The 25,411-nt window shown below is 41.3% G+C and overlaps 1 protein-coding gene across 6 annotated transcripts in view; it reads right to left on the bottom strand.

The window, feature by feature from the left end:
* LOC124798130 (hemicentin-2-like) overlaps positions 1 to 25,411 on the bottom strand; it is a 1,906,233-nt gene that overhangs the window by 115,686 nt on the left and 1,765,136 nt on the right. The window lies entirely within an intron of this gene.

Here is a 25,411-nt window from a genome sequence, read left to right as displayed (position 1 = left end):
TCACATCCGTCGCAATTCCGCGATGAAAGAAATAATAACTGGACACGACAAGGCTATTCTCACAACACAAATCGTGACCAAAACAGACACCACCTGTATGACAACCGTTGGCAGAGTAGTAATAATTACAGAGAAAGATCACCTCTCCGCTGTAGTGACTATCACAGAGACCATCAGAGAATCAGACAATATGGGAACCAAAATAATTATTATCAAGGGAGACAGAATAACTTTAGACGCAACGGTCCAGCGCGCAGTTACGATTCAGGGAGAAATTCTCCACCACGTGACCGACAAGAAAGAAACTATGGATCTACCGACATGACGACAGACGATATGATCGTAACGACAGAGCTGAATTGCATCAGAACTGGGGCGATTCAAACGGAGCAGGGCCCTCTCGACAAGGTGAATTTGTAGAAGTTAGGTCTCCAAATCCCAATAACGACGCGCGCCAACAAAGACACAATAGGCAATGACTCATACCGCTGGCAGCCACAAAACGTACTTCTGAAACTGACGACGCAGCTGCCGTAGCTAGTAATTACGTAAAAATGGAAGACATTAGGGACATCTTACTCCAGGAGCACAACGTAAAACATAACAACATTGCATATCCTGTGATTCATATTACAGTAAATGACTTAAAATTTACGGCAGTACTTGACTCTGGCAGTCCCATTTCAGTAATTAGTGAAACAGCCTTTAGCAAATGCAACAAATCGAACGATTGTCCCACACTTCCGTTACGTAAGATTAATTTACAAGGTGCAATGTTTCGAAAAAGTGTGGATGTACGCCAACACACCAACTTAGAATTCTTTTGTCAAAGCCACAGCTTCTCTATGAACTTTCTTATTGTTCCATTATTGTCGACGGAAATTATATTGGGAGTAGACTTTTTGAATGAATACAAAGTAATCTTAAACTTTCAGGATGCTGAAATAAGTTTAGAGAAAGAATGTAGGTCAATAGCTTTGAAATTTGAAGATTGGCTCTCAAACCATGACGAAGAAATAATCGGCTTTATCTCCTGTTAGACAACAGTTCGGAATTTTCGACGCAACTTGACACTAACAATCACTCTGCAAGTACTGACAGGGATGATATCGACGGCGCATTTGATACTAATGAGTTAATTCAGAATAAAATTCAAACAATTGAGAATTGTAATGACAGTGATAGGCAAGACCTTTTTGAGATTTTACAAGCACATTCCACAGTTTTTACTCACAAAACAGGAACAATCAAGGGATTTCAATACCAATTTCGTGTTCGTGAGCGTACTAAATTTTGTGTTAGACCATACGTAATTCCAGCACATTATAGGGACCGTGTTAGAACATAAATACAATCTATGCATGACAAGGGCATTATTGAGCCTGCAGTAAGCTCATACAACAATCCATTACATGTTGTTGAAAAGAAGAATGGATCGATCAGGCTTGTCTTAGATTCGAGACAAATCAATACTATCATCATTCCTGAAACAGACAGGCCGCAAACGTTAGAAGAACTTCTTCAAAATTTTAATGGTGTAAAAGTGTTGTCTTCCATTGATCTCAGATCCAGCTTTTATCAGATCGAACTTCATCCAGAATGTAGAAAATACACAGCTTTCCTTTGTTTCGGCGTTTGTTATCAGTTTCGGAAACTTCCTTTTGGTTTGAACATTTCTTCGGCAGCATTCATTCGCGGGCTAAATTCCATATCACCTGAGTTCTTAAAACGTCACATCACCTTATATGTGGACGATATTCTGATAGCAGAAGCCTCATGGGAACAACACAAGCGAATCCTCAACAGCGTGTTACCTATTTTTGCAGAATCTGGAATTACAGTTACCTTGGAAAAGTCTGAATTCGGTAGGACAAAGGTGAAGTTTTTGGGACATATTATGTCTTCTGAAGGCATCCAGCCGAATCCTGAAAAGTTAGAAGCAATCACAGCCATTCCAGTTCCATCCACAAAAAAAAAACAAGTCCGCAGTTTTCTAGGTCTCGTAAGTTTTTACCGTCGTTTTCTGAATATGCAAATTCTAGTTACACCAAAACTTTGTTCTCTCACTGGAAAAAATACTATTTGGAGCTGGGATGAACAAGCACAGTTGGAATTCAATTCTTTGAATGAATCGCTACTTAACGCGCCAATACTAGCTCATCCAGATCTGTCACAAGATTTCTGCCTTAGCACGGATTCTTCTGAAGTCGGTCTTGGTGCCCATTTATTTCAAGAAGCCACAGAAAATGACACTACTGTTCAGAAAACCATTGCTTTTGCTAGCCGAGTGCTAACAAAATCTGAAAAAAATTATTCCGTTACTGAATTAGAAGCTTTAACTATCGTTTGGGCATTTAACAAATTCCGTTTCTTTCTTTCTGGTAAGCACGTAAAAGTATACAGTGATCATCGTGCATTACAATTTCCTATGTCTTCAAAACTAAATCATGACAGGTTAAAACGTTGGGCATTGTTTCTGCAAGAATTCCACTTCACAGTAGTGTACATTCCCGGCAAGGACAACATTGTTGCGGACGCTTTGTCACGCGCACCTGCTGGGCTTGAGAAAAGTAACACAGAAGGCAACCTCGAGAAAAATTTCAGTATTCTTTACATTCAGAAAGTCGCCTTTGGAAACTTTATCACCACATCTTTAAAGGACGTTGCTCACGAACATGATAAAGATCCGATTTGGAAAGACATCAAAAGTAAATGGCATGAAAAGACACACACTCAGATTCGGCATTATTACCTGATTAGAAACAATATACTCTTCAAACGCTGCACTGTTGATGACAAGCTATGGGTACTTTGCATTCCAGACGATTTTGTTAATAAGCTCATTTCGTACATTCATTTCAGCTACGCACATTTTGGTCCACGAAAATGTTATCATATTCTTCGAACGACTTGTTATTTTAACAATATGGAAAAGAGAATTCGAAGAGTCTTGTCTATTTGTAAACTTTGTCAAAAGGCGAAACCATCTACTATCTCACATCGTGCTCCGTTGTTTCCTATTATTCCTTCTAAATTAAAAGAATTTGCTGCTGTTGATCTCTTGGGACCCCTTGTCAGAACATCGACTGGATTTTCGTACGTTCTAGTCGCTGTTGAACTTACTTCAAAATTTATTTCTTTCACACCCTTACGTAAAGCCACTGGACGGTCTGTATCCAACGCCTTTGTTAAAAATTTCTTACGTGAAGTTGGCCACGTTGCTAAAGTCATTTCAGATAATGGACCGCAATTCAGATCTGCTGTTTGGTCATGCATGCTTCGGAATCATAAAATCAAACCTGTTTTTATTTCATTGTACTCACCACATTGCAACCCATCTGAACGGATTATGAAAGAAATCAATAAGCTTTGCAGACTTTATTGTCACAGAAAGCATCAGCATTGGGACAGATATTTACACTTATTTCAAAATGTGCTGAATGAAATGCCTCATGATTCCACTGCTTTACCACCTACTCTTGTACTGAAGAATGAAGAACCACCGAACAGAATCAGAGAGCTTGTACCTTTCCCGAATACACGTAAACTTCGACACAAAGATATAATTGATTTGGCTCTTAAAAATATAAAATCTGCAGCAGACAACAGGAGAAAACTACACGGTAAAGCAAATGCAAAGAAATTATACATTGGTCAGAAAGTTCTCATTAAAGCTCATTCATTGTCACATAAGAAGAAACACTTGAGTCACAAATTCTTTCTAGTTTACAATGGACCTTACAGAATCCGACGTATACCACATGATAATTGCGTTGAAGTTGAAACTGCGTACTAGGAAGAGTAAAGATTTACACCACATTTCACATGTAAAACCGTTTATTGAAAGATAATCTGCTTTTTAACTTTGTCTTTGCCATAAAACTTTTCACTTCACATTTCTAGTATGCATTGTCAGACTTAGAAACTGTTACCATGCAACAATGTTTGAAGTTAAATATCCAATCAAGAACCAAGAGAACATATTTAAACAGAAATTACGAATGCATTGTTATAGTGAACAGACGTCACAGTGTTATTGTGTGTGTACATTCTTGCTTGTTAGTTGCACAATTACGTAACGACTATAAGGCTCACATACTTAGAACATGTACTGGTACTGCTAATGAGATTTTAATGCAACATTTTGGTTTACTTGAAAATACATTCTGGATTTAAAGTACTTTCAGTGAGATACCAGATGACACAGTGGTTAGTTTATGTGACAGCTACACGATTTTATCACGACGCTACTAATGAGTGACAATTTACAATGTTGCTTTTGCAGTGTTTCTGTTTTATATCTGCACAGTTTTTATGTATTATTCTGGATAGTAAAACATGTTTTAGTAGTAACTTTTGTGGTATAGCTACAATGAGACTGCCTTTTCCATAGCACAACAATAAGTTACAGCACAGTACTTCCTTCATCACGGCAATAAGCGTAATAACTAAGATATCTATACGCAAAGCATTTCACTTTTGTTTATCATGAGGTAAGTACATTGGCTTCTGCAGAACTTACCTTTTGGAGGACGATAACTACGACACTTCCACTGAGATTATCTTACAACAAGACGCAAAGTTTAGCGCTACAGTACACGTATTTAAGTGATTAATTTTGTACTTAAATCATTTATTTTTAAAGATATTTGAAGTACAATGATACAAAGGTTTTCCGTGATACATTTCATTCCGTTGCTGTAATCTGTAACACCTGAGGGTATAATTACATGAATCCTCAGGGGGGGGGGGAGGGGGGTAAACGCCTACTTTGTGTACCATGTGTTTGGCAAGCACAAGGAGCCCTAGCTAATATGGTATTTGCTTATACAACTTTACACATCGGTACAATATTCCTCTAACACATAAATTACACAGCTATCTGATCATTTAACTGAGAAATAAACTTTTTTTTACTACATCAGTGACACATGTTTACACAATTACACAGTTGGATAACTTCACACTTATGAAACTGTATTTTGTCTGTACTGTGTGAATTGTTCATATTTTTTCGGAACCATTGTGATACTATGAGAGCTTTGAATGATGTATTTGGTATGAGATCATGATTTTTAAAGTACGTTTGAGGTGAATGACACTATTGAAATGAGCAGAGAATTTTCTTTAGGTTTTGAAATTATTGCAGAAAGCTACGACGTTTTTGAGGTTTGACTGAGGTGTTATAATGTTATTACGACGACGATGTGTATTATGCTGCTGAGGTACGTTTATGATTAATAAGCTGATGCTATATGAGTTATTTGATTATGCTACGTATCTGTTATGATGAAATATTGAAGAAGTGTCGACGAATATGTATATGTGTAAAAAGGTAAGGAATAATTAGTAGTGGTTAGGGACTCTGGTTTGTGAAAAAGGTTGTTGGAAACCAAGAATCGTACTTTAAGAGTTATGAAATGTATGTAAATGCGTGAATGTATTACAATGCCGATGAAAATTTTATTGGATACTGTTATATCAATAGGATTTTGTTTCTACACATTTGTAACGCAAATTCTCAACCTGTGGAATATTTTTTTTATGAGACTGCCACTGTAGCAGAAACTGCTGTCATAAATATTTCAGTAAGAAAGGTAAGTGACCTTGACATAATGCGTTTTGGGCACCCAGCTGAGAGGCAGTCGTCTGACAAAAGAAAGCCATTAGGTGGAGAAAAAAAAGAGGCCATTATCTTGGCCACTGACATTCCTTTAGAGAAAGCATCGCAAATACGACACGCTCATTACTTGGAAAGATACTTACATCTGCACACCTGATTATGACAAGCGTCTTTCTACGAGAGTTGAGAGAATTTCTACTAACTTATGAAATGTCACATGACTATTGAATGATGTTTTTATGCTTTGCTTTTCATAGTTGCTTATTTCATTTCATATCTAGTTTCCAGCTGTGTTGCAGCATTGGTTTTATAAAATTAAATTAAATGCATTTGCTAATGTGAACACTTTCTGTTAACAGATCTATTAAATATTTATTTTATGATCCACATTCTTCGAAAAAGGAGCACTTGGAAAGGAAAGAACAATAAGAAGGGATTAATAACAGTTACTGCATACATAATTTTCTGTTCAACTACTTGGTAATATTTTTGGTAGAATAACTTCTTGTGGTGCACCACTTTAATGACATAGAAATTAAGATGTGAATAGACATTTCCCTTATCTGCATTGTTGTCTTTAGTCTACTATTTTTTGTGCTTGAGCTCTGTCATGATTAGATATAAGCTATTGCATTTGCTGCTGCTGTTTGCCAGGCATAGTGCTTCTGAATTTCACTTTGTATTACTCTGTCAAGCCAGTTTTACTACTGATTTATTTTTCTTGTTGCTGCACATTAGCTCATAATAGTTGTAATGTTGCATTTTCTCTGTTAATTTAGATTTACAGCTGCCTGGATTGGCAATTTGCATTTTTGGTCATTGCTGTTTGTGTTAATTGTTTTGTGCTGCTGCATTGCCTCGTCCCTTAGTTTATGCATCTGAGCTCGGTAGATTTAAGTTAGCTTAAGAGAGGGTAGACTATATAAGAAACTGACTATAGACAATAGGGAAAGAATGCATTGAGAAGTTATATGAAAAAGGTTTGGGCCAAAATGAGTATTGTACACTGAGAAATAATTATTTTGAAAGAAATATGAATAGAATACAGAAAGCAGGTATAGATAGGAATTTTTGGGAATAATGATGAATGAAGGGAGATCTCCAAGAAGCAAGGAAAGTTTTGTTTGCAAAATACTGCAGTAAAACAAACCCTGTCCTTTCCTTTTGTATTATTCCGCTATATGTTTGTGTACCCAAGTGTATTTGCGTTCATCCTGTCTTTATGTGTTTATCTGATACGATTCATGTTGTAGGATTTTTCTAATACTCAGCTACATTCACTATGATGAGGAATACTGTTATCCTCATATATAATTTGCATTAATAATACGTTATTTACTTTGTAAAGATGTTTAAACATTATTTATCTGTTCTGTTTTTTTGCTCATGTGTGAAGTTGATATTTCAAAAGTTATTCTGATCTTTTATGTAGGTACTTATAATTCCTGTAACACTGATGTATATGTTATTTCGATTCTTTTGTAAAGCCTGTATTACTACAAATGTTATCTGTATTATTATGTTTTTAATGATGTTTTCTGTATCTTTGTAATTGTATTTTCATGTTATAAAATTGTAATTTTCACCAGTTCATCATATTATTAACTTGTAAGTTACATTTCACTGCACACGTTTCTGTCGGTCATAGTATCTGGACAATATGTGAGAAGTAGGGACTGTTAGTGTTTGCACGTGTGTTAATAATTCAGGAAGGGACTGGATAACAGCATTGCTGGTTCTAAGGACAATTCCAAAAACTTTGTGAGTGTACAAGTGGTGGTTATGGACTTGCTATATTATCCGCAAGACTCTTCAATGGTGATTGTGCACCTGCACAGTCACAACAGATGGCTGCTGGCCATCTCTACAAGGACTACAGTGGGTCTGAATCTTTGATGACCCACCAATACCATTATTTCTACAAGGACTACAGTGGGTCTACAACTTTGCTGACTCACCAGTACCATTATTTCTACAAGGACTGCAGTGGGTCTGCACCTCTGGTGGCCCACCAATACCACAATCTCTACCAGGACTACAGTGGGTCTGCACCTCTGGTGGCCCACCAATACCGTAATCTCAACCAGGACTACAGTGGGTCTACTCTGTGATGACCTACCTACCAATATTCTTCAAAACTTCGACTGACTGCGCTGTGGGTTTGCTCTGTTGTGGCCCATTACCTGTCTGCATGTCAAGAGTCAGCACTGTCTTTCCATTGGAAGGACAACACTATGTCTTCAAGACTGCATGGAAATCCACTACTTCCGTGTGCATTTCCTTTTACTGCTCAGACTTTGAGAAAAACACTGCAATTTTACTGTGATGAACGATCAGGACTGTCTTTATGGGCTGTGAGAAAATTTTAGCTTTTGACCAACATTGTATCAATAAGTGTGTGCATTTGATTTCTTTGTTATTGTAATTCTGAAAATTTTTTTCAAATCTGTATTGGCCACTGCCCAAAACAGTTTGTAAAATTTTTTGTGGGGCGCATGGGGGCTATGTAAGTAGACTGTGTAGGTTTTTTTATTGGTAACGCCACATAGCGCTCTGTATGAAAATCACTGGCTGTGCTGTGTGCAGTCTGTGGCGGGTTTGCATTGTTGTTGGCTATTGTAGTGTTGGACAGTTGGTTGTTAACAGCGCATAGCGTTGCGCAGTTGGAGGTGAGCCGCCAGCAGTGGTGGATGTGGGGAGAGAGATGGCGGAGTTTTGAAATTTGTAAGACTGGATGTCAGGAACTGCTATCTATATTATGACTTTTCAACACTATTAAGGTAAATACATTGTTTGTTCTCTATCAAAATCTTTCATTTGCTAACTACGCCTATCAGTAGTTAGTGCCTTCAGTAGTTTGAATCTTTTATGTAGCTGGCAGTAGTGGCGCTCGCTGTATTGCAGTAGTTCGAGTAACGAAGATTTTTGTGAGGTAAGTGATTTGTGAAAGGTATAGGATAATGTTAGTCAGGGCCATTCTTTGTAGCGATTACTGAAAGTCAGATTGCGTTGCGCTAAAAGTATTGTGTGTCGCTTTAGTGAATGTTTGAGTACGTTCAGTTTTGCTCAGCTGTTTGAAAAGCAAATAATGTAAGAGGTTTATCAGCACAGTAATTCAGAAATTTTTCTGAGGGTCGTTTCACATTTTACGCGAAACAAGTACACTGGGCGACTCAACACGCCATTATATTACCAGACTCTACTCTGTCTGGTTCTTGGTGCTACGTGTTTCAGATAAGCCCTTAATCAACCGGGCCTCTGCAGCTATTTGACGGGGGTGGGGGGTGGGGGGTGCAGATCCCGTTTAAGGCTACTGGCTACCGCAGCGCGGGGGACCCCAAGCCGTGATCCCTCTCAAAACTAGTCCTCACTTCACAAACAGTCTGGCTTGCTGCTTTTTTAAAAAAAGTAAGTTTAGAATGTTAATTGGATCATTCACACAAGGCCAGTTGTCAAGAACACCTTAATTATTGATGATACTTTTCCTCAATCTGGACACCTTTGATGAATATCGTGAAAGTCGCTCTTCACGTGAATCGACAATAATACATATCTCTATTTCTCTCCCAGTCGTTCGCTGGCTTGTACAGAAGTACCAGGAACGTCTGGTGCCGCCGACCGGTGGTGCTATCGCAGCCTTGATTTGTTTTATGCAAGTGTGTCGAATGGGTCGTACTTGTCGTATGCCAAAAAACGGAAACGTAAGTGTGACATCCTAAGAAAACAGTTGCGACAAAAGGGTGCATTGAACAAATTTTTTAACCGAACTGACAGTATTTCTGTGAATGTACAGTGTGACACGAAAGACTGTTGTGGTTCAAATGGTTCTGAGCACTATGGGACTTAACATCTGAGGTCATCAGTTCCCTAGAACTTAGAACTACTTAAACCTAACTAATCTACGGACATCACAAACATCCGTGCCCGAGGCAGGATTCGAACGTGCGACAGTAGCGGTAGCCTGGTTCCAGACTGAAGCGCCTACAACCGCTCGGCCACACCAGCCGGCTAAAGAATGTTGTGTTGATAAAGCTTCATCAGTTGACGATGTTGAAGAACCGTATGTTTCGTGCAAACAAGAAGTAATGGTTGATGAAACTGTTCCACTATCGGAAATAGCTTGTTACAGTGCTACGGCGTAAAAACCAGGAGCAGGCCAACATCAACAACGAGAAAATAAATTCGTCAAAGAATGAAAATGACCTCCAAGTTGTCGATCTTAACGATACAGGAACCTGGTCGGGTATTATAAACGATAATTTTAGGATAAGAGCAGTTAATGATGATGATGTCCCATACTCCAAGGAGCGTAGGGAACGATGCGGGGGACCCGCACCGCTGTACTACGCAAGGTCGTAGTGGAGGTGGTTTGCCATTGCCTACCTTCGACCGTAATGGCGATGAATGATGATTATGAAGGCAATACAACAACACCCAGTCATCTCGGGGCAGGTAAAATCCCTGACCCTACCGGGAATCGAACTCGGGACCCTATAGGCGGGAAACCAGAACGCTATCGCAAGACCAAGAGCTGTGGACGAGCAGTTTAGGAAGGTCCCTAAGACAGCACTGAAAAAATCTAAAAATTTCTGTGGATAGCGAGAAAAAAAGATGTTTCATTGACTTCGCTGTCTTCGTGTATTCTCGAACAATAGATGATGTGTTTCTTTTATTAAAGTTGTTCAAGTTGAAGGCTGGCTGTCACAAGAAATGGAGTGAGAGACCGAATTCTCTCTATGAACCGTACTGCAACCATTTTGCAGAAATGTGCAAGTGGAAAGAAGTTTCGGTAGGGAATTAAAAGCTCAAAACTAATGTCTCGAGTAAATGAATATCAAATTGATCAGGAAGAAAATGGCTTGAGATCGATTTTTTAAGGTTATTCTCCTTCTCTTTAGTATGTTTCCTTTCCGAAAAAAATATTCCACTAAGAGCCGACCATGAAATGTTGGGAAATCGAGATAGTGGAAACTTATTAGGGTAAGTAGAATTATTGATCAAGTTCGATACTGTATTAAATGATCATATTAATTGTGTGGCTAAAGCTGGAAGATAGGTTAATTTAGGGTATACAAAATGAAATCATTACCATAATTTCTGATGAGGCTGTATCTCTCATGAAGAATATCATACTGAAAAATAAATATTATGCACTAATACTGGACTTTACGGCATATTTAAGTCACAAGGAGCAGTTAAGCGTGTTGTTAACAGTGGTAGGTGTGTTTTCCAAACCAGATGCACTTGAAGCATTTTCTTTTCGTTTTTTAAGTGGGTGACACCAATGGGAAAGGTCTTACAGAACTGTTAATTCAGATTCTACATAATCTTGGAATGTCGCTTGCAGATTGTCTGGCGCAATCTTACGATAACGGAAGCAACATGAACGGCAAGAAGAGTGGTACTAAGCCCGTATCATCGACGAAAACCCAAGAGCTCATTATAACTCTTGCTGGGGTCATAGGTTGGACGTGATTGTTGCAAATTCAGCTAAATCATTTGTAATTACACTACATATTATGTTGTGCTTCAGAGAATGTTCACATTACTTTCTGGCTCTGCGAAGAATTGCGAAGCACTCAAGAATTGCGTAACCCTTACACTGAAGCCTTTGGGTGATACAGGATGTGAGGCTAGGAATGTAATTGTTCGGATTGTGAGCTTACTAACAAAAGAATTGCATTAGCAGAGGAAAAGAACACGTGCAACAAGATTTAATGTTTCAGTGAAGTATATAATCTCTTTAATGCAAACACAAAATTTAAGTTTTCTTTGTGTGCTGTGACATGGTATAGTGTCCTTTGCCATGCCACCGAAATCAATGAAGCAGTTCACTCAGAAGTTATGCAGTTAAACACAACATTAAAATTAATAAAATCAATACTTATTGTTACTGAAGAATATAGAGCCAATGGGTTCAAAAGACTAGGAAAGAAGCAAAGAAATTGGTTGCAGGTTTAGGAAATGTTGCTGAGTTAACAGACTTCAGATCTCAGCTGTTAAAATTCATTTTTGTTACGAAAGTAAGGATGAATCCATTACAGGGGAAGAGAACCGATTAAGAGTAAACTTCCTACATGTTATGGTAGACACCGCTATTATGTCTTTGAAGAAAATGTTTCAGCACCTCAGTAACTGCTAACAGTGTTCAGTATTATTTGTGACTTTAAGAACTTGGCAACAAAGAAAAATGATCTCGGCAGATGATGCAGAAATCTTGCAGATTCTTTGAGAGACCCTAGCTGCAGTGAGGAAACTTAAATTCGTAGGATCTTGTAAATGAAGTGGAACTGTTGTCCTCTAAGCTTCCGCAAACTGCTCACCCGTCGTTAGAAGTAGTCCAGTGCATCTTCAAAAAGAAGTTGCAAGATATTATTCCAGATGGAACAATTGCATTACAAATATTTTTGTGCATGGCAGTGTCTGTAGTCTCTGCAGAACGTAGCTTTCACAAACTAAAGATAACGAAAGACTATCTGAGATCTTCAATGAGCAGTGAGTGGCTAAGAGATCTTGCCATTATAGCAGTGGAAAGAAATTATGCGTTCGCTCGACAGTGGGAAGCTGATGAACGTCTTCGCTGCTCAAAAACCAAGAAGAGTGGAGGTTTAAACGATTAACTTTTAAAATTACGTTTGTAAAATTTTGCAGGCTTTCTCCGTTTTATCACTAGACAGAATCTGTTAAACTGCATGCCTAATTTCTCATGGTTGTGGCGGTGCTTGTAAATTAACGTGCGGTAAACAGTGATGAAGGATCACGAAACTAAAATTTAAGAACGCATGTAAATGGAGTCTATTTGTATGACATCTCTCACCGACGTCTTGGCCTGGTTGTAAGAATACGTCAAAGAATCACATAATCAGGAAAACCAGCGCTGAGCCAGCACTTTTTTGAATTTCCTCCTTTTGAGAGTAGTGAAAGGCAGTGAGTATTATTGTTAAAAACATACAAAAGCCAATATTGCATAAAATATTTCTGTATTTACGGCAACCGTTTCAACAGTCTTTGCTGTTATCTTCAAGTCTTAAACATATTTTTGTTGTAAAATATGGTCATTTTACGCTGAACGTTACGTACAATATGTACTGAGTTTTATCCGCTTGACATCTTGTGAGTAAGGTTGAGCGCAATATGAACATTTTTTTGCAACAAAAAGATGTTTAATACCTGAAGATAACAGCAAAGACTGTTGAAACCAGTTGTCGCAAATAAAGAACTATTTTATGCGATCTTGATTTCTGAATGATTTTTAACGGCCACTTTTTGTTTCTTAAAAATTAAAAATTGTAGTCAAACGCTCAATCTTCATAGTCGTTGTAATGTCTGTAGCAATCGGTGGTTCCCTCAATTTAATACATTTAAATCTGTGACATAAAGAAAAACGTTATATCAGACATTTTGATTCCATACGTACTTTACGAGGATTCTTTTGCAAGCACCATTGCTACAGTGAAATTCTACATCGCAATATAATGTGGTGAAGAGGGGACTTTTCCAAATGTGGGAACTATTTTGGCAAATATAAGGAAGGCACGCTCCCCGCCCCCCATGGCTCTGGGGAAAAGGGAAAAGTATAGTATAGTCAGTTGTTTCTTTTTTTCGAAGAAACTCATTTAAAAGTCGGTATTATGGACTTTTTCAACAGGGTTGAAACTGGAATATTTGTGAGTCTGCGTATTCGGCGCCATTCGTCTTACAAAATTCTAAAAATAATCCATACCTCCAGGACTATCACCTCTCCCCCTCTCTCCAAATTATCATGTGGGAGACTTTGGAGTCAATCCGTGTAGCTGAGTGCTCTGTGTAGAAGGCCGCCACGTGGAGGATCCGGGTTCGATTTCTGGCACTGCCAAGGACTTTTCCTTAGTGAGGAGACTGGACCCGGATGCAGTCAACCACCTGATGTCATCTGACAACTGAGGAGCTTCCTGTCTGGGAGGTAATGCTTCCAAGATCTAAACGTCGACGATGGCCTTTAGGCTGATGTGCTAACCCCATGCCCCTCCATATCGCATCCGTGTGATGCCGTATGGCAGAGAATGTAACGGCGGCGTGTCGACATCACGTGGTCTTCAGGGCCTGATGGCGGAGATTCGTTTCGTTTCAGTTCGTAATGTAAGAAACGCCTGATGAATTGTTAGATTCCTATTGTTCCAGTTCTATTTTGTGTTGGTTTTAGGTACAATTTCGTTTATTTTGAGTACATATTCGTAAATCTTATGATGAATTTTTTTTCTTGTTTTAGAGTACATTTCCGGTGTCTTTGTGGACATTTTAATGGGTACATTTAAGACGGCAAGGTCATCTGGGGGAGGCAGCACCGTCCCTTTTAAATTCGGAAAAAAAATGTTAAACGCAGGTTATATTAAGTCTACACTATATTCTAGCCGGCCGCTGTGGCCGAGCACTTCTAGGCGCTTCAGTCCGGAACCGCGCATTTGCTGCGGTCGCAGGTTCGAATCCTACCTCGGGCATGGATGTGTGTGATGTCCTTAGGTTAGTTAGGTTTAAGTAGTTGTAGGGGACTGATGACCGCAGATGTTAAGTCCCATAGTGCTCAGAACCATTTGAATCATTACACCATATTCTTACAACTCGCGTTTAAGGCGTTACACTCCATAAAAAATCACTGAATTAAAATATGTTTTTACCAACAAGTCCTAATCCCAAGTGAAGCTGCGGGTACGCTAGTACTTAAAAAGCTGCTTCTCCTTTTGTTAAGAAAGTCAAACAAATCACAGTCAGTAATTATCATCGAAACTTTGAGTTGAGACACACACACACACACACACACACACACACACACACACACACACACACACACAAACGCCCTCCTTCAGATCAATCATACATAATCACGAAGTGAAAGCCAATTTTCTCTCCAGAAAAAATGTAGGGGAGGGGGGGGGGGGCAAATTCCGGTATCCGGCCCTGCTAGGGTGGACGACACGCTCATGCGGTCGGTCGCTTGCCTTACGTGTCCTGAGGCAGTGAACACCGAGGTCACTCGCTTGTCTCGAGACGGGTTTCCGAGCAGGACAAAGTAGATACGGAAGTCGTCACTTTGCCTTTACTTTCAGTAACGTGTGCTCCTCCCTTGTAATTATGACGCATAAACTCGCTCTATAGCTTTCGTTTCTCGAATCTTTTAAATTAACCACCTGCTTTTCTTGGAAGCACATAAAGCTGACGTGCTATTCGTAACGTTATGAGGAAATTGTTCGACGAAAATGATAGTAAACTCTATCGCAGCAGGTAGCAATTACAGAATGTATGTCACGTAAATTGAGAATATTTCTGGAAGTAGTGGATCATCTATGAATACAGAAACTATTGAATTATATATGTTTTCGGAAGACGTACCGGAAATGTATATGAGCATCATTTGGTTCAGGTGCTTAACAAACAGCCAAATCTAGGAGATCGTTCACTGGCATACTTTATGCTGGTTCAAGGATGCTTTGGTGGCTCATTACAGTGAAATCACATTTTTATAAAATGGTTCAAATGGCTCTGAGCACTATGGGACTTAACATCTGAGGTCATCAGTCCCCTAGAACGTATAACTACTTTAACCCAACTAACCTAAGGACATCACACACATCCATGCCCGAGGCAGGATTCGAACCTGCGACCGTAGCCGTCGCGTGGTTCCAGACTGAAGTGCCTAGAACCTCTTGGCCACACCGGCCTGCGAAATCACATTTCGATTGGTTTCTTACTACATTTGTCTTCGTATCTGTTCTTATGGAAAATACATGCACAATAATTCAAATGTCGAAAGTATGTATACCTTTTCGAAACAAAATTGTTCCATTATCTCGCGGTACTTTCTGATGACAGCATTAATGTCCGTTTTATTCTTCAAACTTGCTTTCAGTAATGTTCAGTTCTGCCAGAGATTTTTTTTCCGGCAGTATTGGCCGTACGTAGCAGTGTGGACACGTTTACGGACGAATGATCATTAAAATCGCTCTAAGCACTATGGGACTTAACATTTGAAGTCATCAGTTCCCTAGACTTACAACTACTTAAACCTAACTAACCTAAGGACATCACATACATCCATGCCCGAGGCAGGATTCGAACCTGCTACCGTAGCAGCCGCGTGGTTCCGGACTGAAGCGCCTAGAAGAGCTCGACCACAGCGGCCGGCTAGGGACGAAGAGCAGACCGGTATGAACCTCGTGTACGGGTTCACTAAATACACTGAAAGAGCTGCTCAGCGACACTATGGTGAACTGTTACCGCAGTGGCGGCAACCACGTAACAGAATATCAGTATTTGAGCATTTGATGGCTGTTGCAGTGCTCTACGTTCTGTGTTGTACCTGCTGCTGATTGCATGTCACGGTCTTTTTCACTGCTGTGAGCCAATTATCGTAGAAAGATATGCGACTCGAATAAAAAACCGAATAAATCATAATTAAATTAATCAAAATATCCACGGGTGTACTGCCGGTCTACAGTGTCCAACGGGCACAATATTTCGGCGATCATACATGTCGCCATCATCAGGTGAATTGACGGACTGAGCTCCTGTGAACGTGCCGGCACGGAGATCCGTACGCTATGGCTGCTCAGAGGGAACTGGGTTCGGTCGCGGCGGCGGGCGATTTAAATACCCTCCGCCCGCGGCGCGCTCCCTCCACCGTCCGCGCCCCGCGCCGCGGTCGCGCGGTGGAACAGATTGCGACGGCGTCTGAGATGACGTCGGTGTGATGGCTCTGTCCGCCGTGGTCGTCACAACAATACGTTTGCTCGATTTACTCCTGATTAACCCAATCGCTGGTTCCCAAGCCTTGCTAAGATTATAGCCACAGTCACGGTTTATGAGGTCGTCATTGGTGCGAATTTCGATGGCCTCTCTAACAACGCTGTCCCAGCATCTCTACGTCTGTACCAGAATCCTCGTGCGTTCATACTCCATAGCGTGATTTTCCGACAAAAACATAATTAAATTATTATTCTCTAACGAACTACCAGAATTATAATTAATGAACGGTTCCGGGCTATTATACCGTAGTGGAATGGATTTCACTTTAAAACTCAACGTTTCGTCCCCATCTGCGGAGGACATTCTCAAGGTGGATCGTAGCTTTGTTGAGCGTCTGTTTCACACATTGGTTATGTGCTGGCGACAGCAATATTCCCACTTCCATGAGCTTCCGCACAGTGGGGTGACGTCACATGTTTTGCATAGTCGAGTGTAACTGGCTATTGTCAATTGCCGTCGTCCGCCGTTGCTATCACCTCATGGTAGAAGACTGGTATATATCTTCTTCAGAAACGGAATCCAGATGTCATTCAATTTCACGCCCTCCTCCTTCCTATTGAAATTCCTGGGGGGTGGGGGGGTGGGGTGCCACAATCTCTATGGCCTCTCTGTACAGCGTTTCACTGTGTCCGCTTGTGGCCGCCAGAACTTGAGTTGGGTTGGGTTGTTTGGGGGAAGAGACCAAACAGTGAGGTCATCAGTCTCATCGGATTAGGGAAAGACAGGGAAGGAAGTCGGGCGTGCCCTTTCAAAGGAACCATTCCAGCAATTGCCTGGAGCGATTTAGGGAAATCACGAAATCCTAAATCAGGATGGCTGGACGCGGGATTGAACCGTCGTCCTCCAGAACTTGAGTCAGGTCAAAATGAATGTGGTGGTCTCCTGGCTGTAAGGCATGTTCCCAACAGCTGATCTGTTAATCTCTTCTGCAATTGCCCTTATGCTCTTCGAGTCGTTTGTTGACTGTTCTTTTTGTAATACCCACGTACACTTGCCCACAACTACATGGCCGGCCGGAGTGGCCGAGCGGTTCTTGGCGCTACAGTCTGGAACCCCGTGACCGCTACGGTCGCAGGTTCGAATCGTGCCACGGGCATGGATGTGTGTGATGTCCTTAGGTTAGTTAGGTTTAAGTAGTTTTAAGTTCTAGGGGACTGATGACCACAGCAGTTAAGTCCCGTAGTGCTCAGAGCCATTTGAACAACTACATGGAATCCTATAAATTCCAGTTTTTTCAGAGGTTGGCGAGCATCCTTGACCGATTTTAGGTGTATTCCGTGTAGGTGGGTAGATTATCACGATGTTATGCTTTTTCAGGATTTTTTCCTACGCGGTGAGTGACGTCCTTTTGAATGGCAGGGAAACTTCCGGTTTCACCGGCGCTTGATTATAGCTATAATTTCTACGCGGTTGTCTTACCGCCCTTTTCACCTCCATGAACGAGTAGCCATTCGTGAGCAAGGCACTGGTGAGATGTTTTAATTCTAAAAATATTCAAATGTTTGTATATTCCTAAGGGACCAAACGGCTGAGGCCATCGTTCCCTAGACTTACACACTACTTAAACTAATTTGTGCTAAGAACAACACACACACCCATGCCCGAGGGAGGAGTCGATCCCCGGGGGGGAGGGGGGAGGGGAAGTGGGGGGGGGGACAGCGCAATCCGTGACATGGCGCCTCAAACCACGCGGCCACTCAGCGCGGCGTTTTAATTCTGCGTCAAGCAGCTCTGGTTACTGGTTACCTTTTATAATCAGAACTGCCAGAAACCACGCGTAACTGATAGCAAAATACACAGAAAATATCCCCGAGCGAACCGCATAACTTTTTCGCCAGAGTTGTAATCACCGTGCATGCTTAAAGTATTTTAATTTATTGGGAAAGGTGAGTGTAATGATAAAGTATCTATAATCTGAAATAGTATAACCGTTCTGTTATATATTCAGCGTCATTTTCCTCCTGTGTAAAAGAATTTTGAGATGCAATTTAGGTTAAAGTCACTAAAGGAAACAACGTGTAATGTGCTTCGCGTTTTAGTTGACTTCAAACCCATGAAACCACCAGACAACGAAACCATAGATCATACGTCTTTGAACATTTTGCAGACACAGATGTAGAAATGAAATGAATGTGAGCGTGAAATTAGCTGCCACGCCGGAGCTCTCGTTCGCACATTTCATACCTGTTTTGTGAAAGGATTAACTGCAATAGTGACTGGTGCTATACCTGCGATCTTTTCTACCTGTGTCTTGGGGCAGTGAAGTGAGGAAGAGTCTCGGCATTCCTCGCGTTCGCTCTAGAGCGCTCTGTTCAGAGGAAGTCGAGCGGTGCAGGGAAACCCGAGGTAGTGCAGGAGCACTCACGTGACGTCTGCAGCGTCCAGACACGGCTTTCATCATGTTGTCATTACTCTTACACGTTTCTTATCCCTGAAGTTTTCCATTGAATGCGTGATTGAGTGAACAGTTTTGTATAAATCCTATGATGTTAAAAAGAAAAAACCGCAATAGCGAACAGTGAGCTGTTTTAAGAAGATGAGCAATATTTTGTTAAGGGAGCTTATATTGCATATCGAAAATACTGACCTTAGTTAGAGATCATATTCCTCAACTGACATACTCCATTCGACAATTTCGCACGCTACTTGACAATCTCATTACTCGGAGACTAATCATTTCTTAATCTGCGTTACTGTCAGGTCCTCAAACAAGCTCTGGTCGGTAAGGAATAAGAGTATGGTAAAAATATTGACCGTCAGAAAATGAGTGTTACAACAGCAAAATTTTAATTACGTCATTTTGTAAAAACAATCCATTAAATCAACTTTTTAGATTCTTAATATAGACGTTTCTACACAAATCAAAAAATGTTTTGCATCATCCCGGTTCCCAGAACTCCTGAAGATAGACGTTGACTGTGGATATTGTATCACAGACTCAATCCCGTTGATTGTTCAGAGATATCACTAAAACCACCCAAAGATGTAAACAGCCGTGCATGAGCAGCGCCTATAAGACGGGAGGAGGTCCGACAGCCGATCAGTTCGAGTTATTCCATCGGGAAAGAGGTACACGGCTCGTGTTGTCTGTAGTGCAACCATGTCTAGATGGTCAATACCACGGTTCGATTGCGTCCGCATTGTTCAGGAAGGACTCTAAACAAGGGAAGTGTCCAGGCGTCTAGGAGCGAACCATAGCGATGTTGTTCGGACATGGAGGAGATACAGAGAGACAAGATCTGTCGATGACATGCCACGCTCAGGCCGCCAGAGGGCTACTACTTCAGTGGATGACAACAATCTACGGATTATGGCTCGGATGAACCCTCACGGCAACGCCACCATGTTGAATAATGCTTTTCGTGCAGCCACAGGACGTCGTGTGACGACTCAAACTGTGCGCAATCGTCTGTATGATGCGCAACTCCACTCCCGACGTGCATGGCGAGGTCCATCCTTGCAACCACGACACCATGCAGCGCGGTACAGATGGGCCCAGCAAAGTGCCGAATGGACCGCTCAGGATTAGCATCACGTTCTCTTCACCGATGACTATCGCAAATGCCTTCAACCAGACAATCGTCGGAGACATGTTTGGAGGCAACCCGGTCAGGCTGAACGCCTTATCCACACTTTCCAGAGAGTGTAGCCAGGTGGAGGTTCCCTGCTGTTGTGGGGTGTCATTATGCGGGGCCAACGTACGCCGCTGGTGGTTATGGAAGGCGCCGTGACGGCTGTACGATACGTGAATCCCATCCTCCGACTGATAGTGCAACCATATCGGCTGCATATTGGCGAGGCATCCGTCTTCATGAAGGACAATTCGCGCGCCCATCGCTTACAGCTTGTGAATGATTTCCTTCAGGATAACGACATCACTCGACTAGAGTCGCCAGCATGTTCTCCAGACGTGAACCCTATCGAATATGCCCGGGATAGATTGAAAAGGAGTGTTTATGGACGATGTGACCTACCAACTGAAAAACTGACAGGTGGTCTAGGGATAGCGTCTTCGATTCATAGTCAAATCGTCTTCGGTGCCGGGTTCGATCCCCACCACTGCCTAATTTTTGATAAATACTCAGCATTGGCGGCCGAAGACTTCCGGCATAAGAAGTCAGCCTCATTCTGCCAACGGAATTGTCAAAGAGGGCGGAGGAGCGGATAGAGGTTCAGGGCACTCTCTTGTCCTAGGGATGGGAAATTGCCCCTAAAGGCGGAAGAATTAGCAATGATCAACGACATGAGGATGCAGAAGGCAATGGAGACCACTGCATTAAAGACACGTAACGTGTATCCACAGGACATGTGGTCTGTAATTGAAGAAGTGTCATGATGATCTCTCCAATGGCAAAAGATTCCGGAATAGTCCCCCATTCGGATCTCCGGGAGGGGACTGCCAAGGAGGAGGTTACCACGAGAAAAAGATTGAATAATCTACGAAAGGATAACGTTCTACGAGTCGGGGCGTGGAATGTCAGAAGCTTGAACGTGGTAGGGAAACTAGAAAATCTGAAAATGGAAATGCAAAGGCTCAATCTAGATATAGTAGGGGTCAGTGAAGTGAAGTGGAAGGAAGACAAGGATTTCTGGTCAGTTGAGTATCGGGTAATATCAACAGCAGCAGAAAATGGTATAACAGGTGTAGGATTCGTTATGAATAGGACGGTAGGGCAGAGGGTGTGTTACTGTGAACAGCTCAGTGATCGGGTTGTTCTAATCAGAATCGACAGCAGACCAACACCGACAACGATAGTTCAAGTATACATGCCGACGTCGCAAGCTCAAGATGAACAGATAGAGAAAGTGTATGAGGATATTGAAAGGGTAATGCAGTATGTAAAGGGGGACGAAAATCTAATAGTCATGGGCGACTGGAAGGCAGTTGTAGGGGAAGGTGTAGAAGAAAAGGTTACAGGAGAAAATGGGCTTGGGACAAGGAATGAAAGAGGAGAAAGACTAATTGAGTTCTGTAACAAGTTTCAGCTAGTAATAGCGAATACCCTGTTCAAGAAACACAAGAGGAGGAGGTATACTTGGAAAAGGCCGGGAGATACGGGAAGATTTCAATTAGATTACATCATGGTCAGACAGAGATTCCGATATCAGATACTGGTTTGTAAGGCGTACCCAGAAGCAGATATACACTCAGATCACAATATAGTAGTGATGAAGAGTAGGCTGAAGTTCAAGACATTAGTCAGGAAGAATCAATACGCAAAGAAGTGGGATACGGAAGTACTAAGGAATGACGAGATACTTTTGAAGTTCTCTAACGCTATAGATACAGCAATAAGCAATAGTGCAGTTGGCAGTACAGTTGAAGAGGAATGGACATCTCTAAAAAGGGCCATCACAGAAGTTGGGAAGGAAAACATAGGTACAAAGAAGGTAGCTGCGAAGAAACCATGGGTAACAGAAGAAATACTTCAATTGATTGATGAAAGGAGGAAGTACAAACATGTTCCGGGAAAATCAGGAATACAGAAATACAAGTCGCTGAGGAATGAAATAAATAGGAGGTGCAGGGAAGCTAAGACGAAATGGCTGCAGGAAAAATGTGAAGACATCGAAAAAGATATGATTGTCGGAAGGACAGACTCAGCATACAGGATAGTCAAAACAACCTTTGGTGACATTAAAAGCAACGGTGGTAACATTAAGAGTGCAGCGGGAATTCCACTGTTAAATGCAGAGGAGAGAGCAAATAGGTGGAAAGAATACATTGAAAGCCTCTTTGAGGGTGAAGATTTGTCTGATGTGATAGAACAAGAAACAGGAGTCGATTTAGAAGAGATAGGGGATCAGTATTAGAATCGGAATTTATAAGAGCTTTGGAGGACTTACGGTCAAATAAGGCAGAAGGGATAGATAACATTCCATCAGAATTTCTAAAATCATTGGGGGAAGTGGCAACAAAACGACTATTCACGTTGGTGTGTAGAATATATGAGTCTCGCGATATACCATCTGACTTTCGGAAAAGCATCATCCACTCAATTCCGAAGACGGAAAGAGCTGACAAGTGCGAGAATTATCGCACAATCAGTTTAACAGCTCATGCATCGAAGCTGCTTACAAGAATAATACACAGAAGAATGGAAAAGAAAATTGAGAATGCGCTAGGTGACGATCAGTTTGGCTTTAGGAAAAGTAAAGGGACGAGAGAGGCAATTGTGACGTTACGGCTAATAATGGAAGCAAGGCTAAAGAAAAATCAAGACACTTTCATAGGATTTGTCGACCTGGAAAAAGCGTTCGACAATATAAAATGGTGTAAGCTGTTCGAGATTCTGAAAAATGTAGGGGTAAGCTATAGGGAGAGACGGGTCATATACAACATGTACAACAACCAATAGGGAATAATAAGAGTGGACGATCAAGAACGAAGTGCTCGTATTAAGAAGGGTGTAAGACAAGGCTGTAGCCTTTCGCCCCTACTCTTCAATCTGTACATCGAGGAAGCAATGATGGAAATAAAAGAAAGGTTCAGGAGTGGAATTAAAATACAAGGTGAAAGGATATCAATGATACGATTCGCTGATGACATTGCTATCCTGAGTGAAAGTGAAGAAGAATTAAATGATCTGCTGAACGGAATGAACAGTCTAATGAGTACACAGTATGGTTTGAGAGTAAATCGGAGAAAGACGAAGGTAATGAGAAGCAGTAGAAATGAGAACAGCGAGAAACTTAACATCAGGATTGATGGTCACGAAGTCAATGAAGTTAAAGAATTCTGCTACCTAGGCAGTAAAATAACCAATGACGGACAGAGCAAGGAGGACATCAAAAGCAGACTCACTATGGCAAAAAAGGCATTTCTGGCCAAGAGAAGTCTACTAATATCAAATACCGGCCTTAATTTGATGAAGAAAATTCTGAGCATGTACGTCTGGAGTACAGCATTGTATGGTAGTGATACATGGACTGTGGGAAAACCGAAACAGAAGAGAATCGAAGCATTTGAGATGTGGTGCTATAGACGAATGTTGAAATTTAGGTGGACTGATAAGGTAAGGAATGAGGAGGTTCTTCGCAGAATCGGGGAGGAAAGGAATATGTGGAAATCACTGATAAGGAGAAGGGACAGGATGATAGGACATCTGCTAAGACATGAGGGAATGCTGGCCGCGGTGGTCTAGTGGTTCTAGGCGCGCAGTCCGGAACCGCGGGGCTGCTACGGTCGCAGGCTCGAATCCTGCCTCGGGCATGGATGTGTGTGACGTCCTTAGGTTAGTTAGGTTTAAGTAGTTCTAAGTTCTAGGGGACAGATGACCAAAGAAGTTAAGTGCCATAGTGCTCAGAGCCATTTTTGAACATGAGGGAATGACTTCCATGGTACTAGAGGGAGCTGTAGAGAGCAAAAACTGTAGAGGAAGACAGAGATTGGAATACGTCAAGCAAATAATTGAGGACGTAGGTTGCAAGTGCTACTCTGAGATGAAGAGGTTAGCACAGGAAAGGAATTTGTGGCGGGCCGCATCAGACCAGTCAGTAGACTGATGACCAAAAAAAAGAACCACCAACCACTGTGGGGAATCTGCGTCGAATCGCCGTTGAGGAGTGGGACAATTTGGACCAACAGTATCTTGATGAACTTGTGGATAGTATGCCACGACGATTACAGACATGCATCAATGGAAGAGGACGTGCTACTGGGTATTAGAGGTACCGGTGTGTACACAAATCTGGACCATCACCTTTGAAGGTCTCACTGTATGGTGATACAACATGCAATGTGTGGTTTTCGTGAGCAATAAAAGGGGCGGGAAAGATGTTTGTGTTGATCTCTATTCCAATTTTCTGCACAGGTTCCGGAACTTTCGGAACCGAGGTCATGCAGAAATTTTTTTGATGTGTATATTAAATGTTATCGTTACTGAGGTTCAAAACATTTATGCAGTACTGAAGTTTTATAGGCGTTAAAAAGTGCAAAGTTTAAAGGTAATTGCAGAGTAAGAACAGATTCATGCAAGGTCGTGGTCATGAGGTATTGACGTCCTGGCCCCATGCAAACCACAATTTACTAAAAGTGTCTGTAGTTGCCATTGTCGGTTTCCAGGTTCCTCAAATAACTTTCACAGAAGAGACTAGCCTGAAAATTAAGTCTCGAAAAAGGATAGGAATTGTACAAAAATTACAGCTATATTTAACTGAAAATACGTTTCAGTTCATTGCATGAGTCTTCCATGTACATGGAAAACATCCAATCAGGTAAAAGTACCTATTGACTGACTGCTCATATGCCAACTATAAACCTGACACGGTGCACGGATGCTGAAATGGAATCGGTAAACGAAAAGTAGTTACATAAAACAAGACAGAATGAGTAGCCTTCACTAAGAAAAAAGTCGGACAAGTACAAGTATGAGTCGTCCTCTGAAGGTTCCGTACAAACTTAATTATATAGACAGCTATACAGCATTACATCCATAGGGTTTGATGATTGAGTTCGGAGTACCAAAATACGTGACATAAATGGCCTTATCTATTGACTGTGTTGACTTAGAAGCTCAAATCTTTTACGCAGCCAATGGACAGTAGACCTTAGCATATGCCACAAATTGATACTTCCACTCATTCCTGATCAAAGTGGGTCAGAACGGAGGGATAGACAGACGGACAACAAAGTGATCCAATAAGGGTACCGCTTATACCCACTATGGTACGGAACCTTAAGTGGCAGAATGCAGGTGGAAAGAAACAGCATTTCTCTCATTTACACGTCTGCATATTCGTGATCTGGATACCTGTGTAAGCAGTCATGGTGATAGGTAAAATGCTGATTATAGTTAGTGGAAACATCGGTTTTATATCGTAAATATTAGACGTTGTCAAAGGTCTGAGAGTTTGTTGCGAACATAGTTCTTAAATCACAAATACTATTCAAATTTAAGGTTGGTTGGTTGGTTTGGGGAAGGAGACCAGACAGCGTGGTCATCGGTCTCATCGGATTAGGGAAGGATGGGGAAGGAAGTCGGCCGTGCCCTTTCAGAGGAACCATCC

Source organism: Schistocerca piceifrons, chromosome 5, assembly GCF_021461385.2.
Source record: "Schistocerca piceifrons isolate TAMUIC-IGC-003096 chromosome 5, iqSchPice1.1, whole genome shotgun sequence".
In the NCBI taxonomy this organism is placed as follows: domain Eukaryota; kingdom Metazoa; phylum Arthropoda; class Insecta; order Orthoptera; family Acrididae; genus Schistocerca; species Schistocerca piceifrons.
The sequence above is the reverse complement of the archived record's forward strand: the minus strand, read 5'-3'. Positions and strand labels throughout refer to the sequence as shown.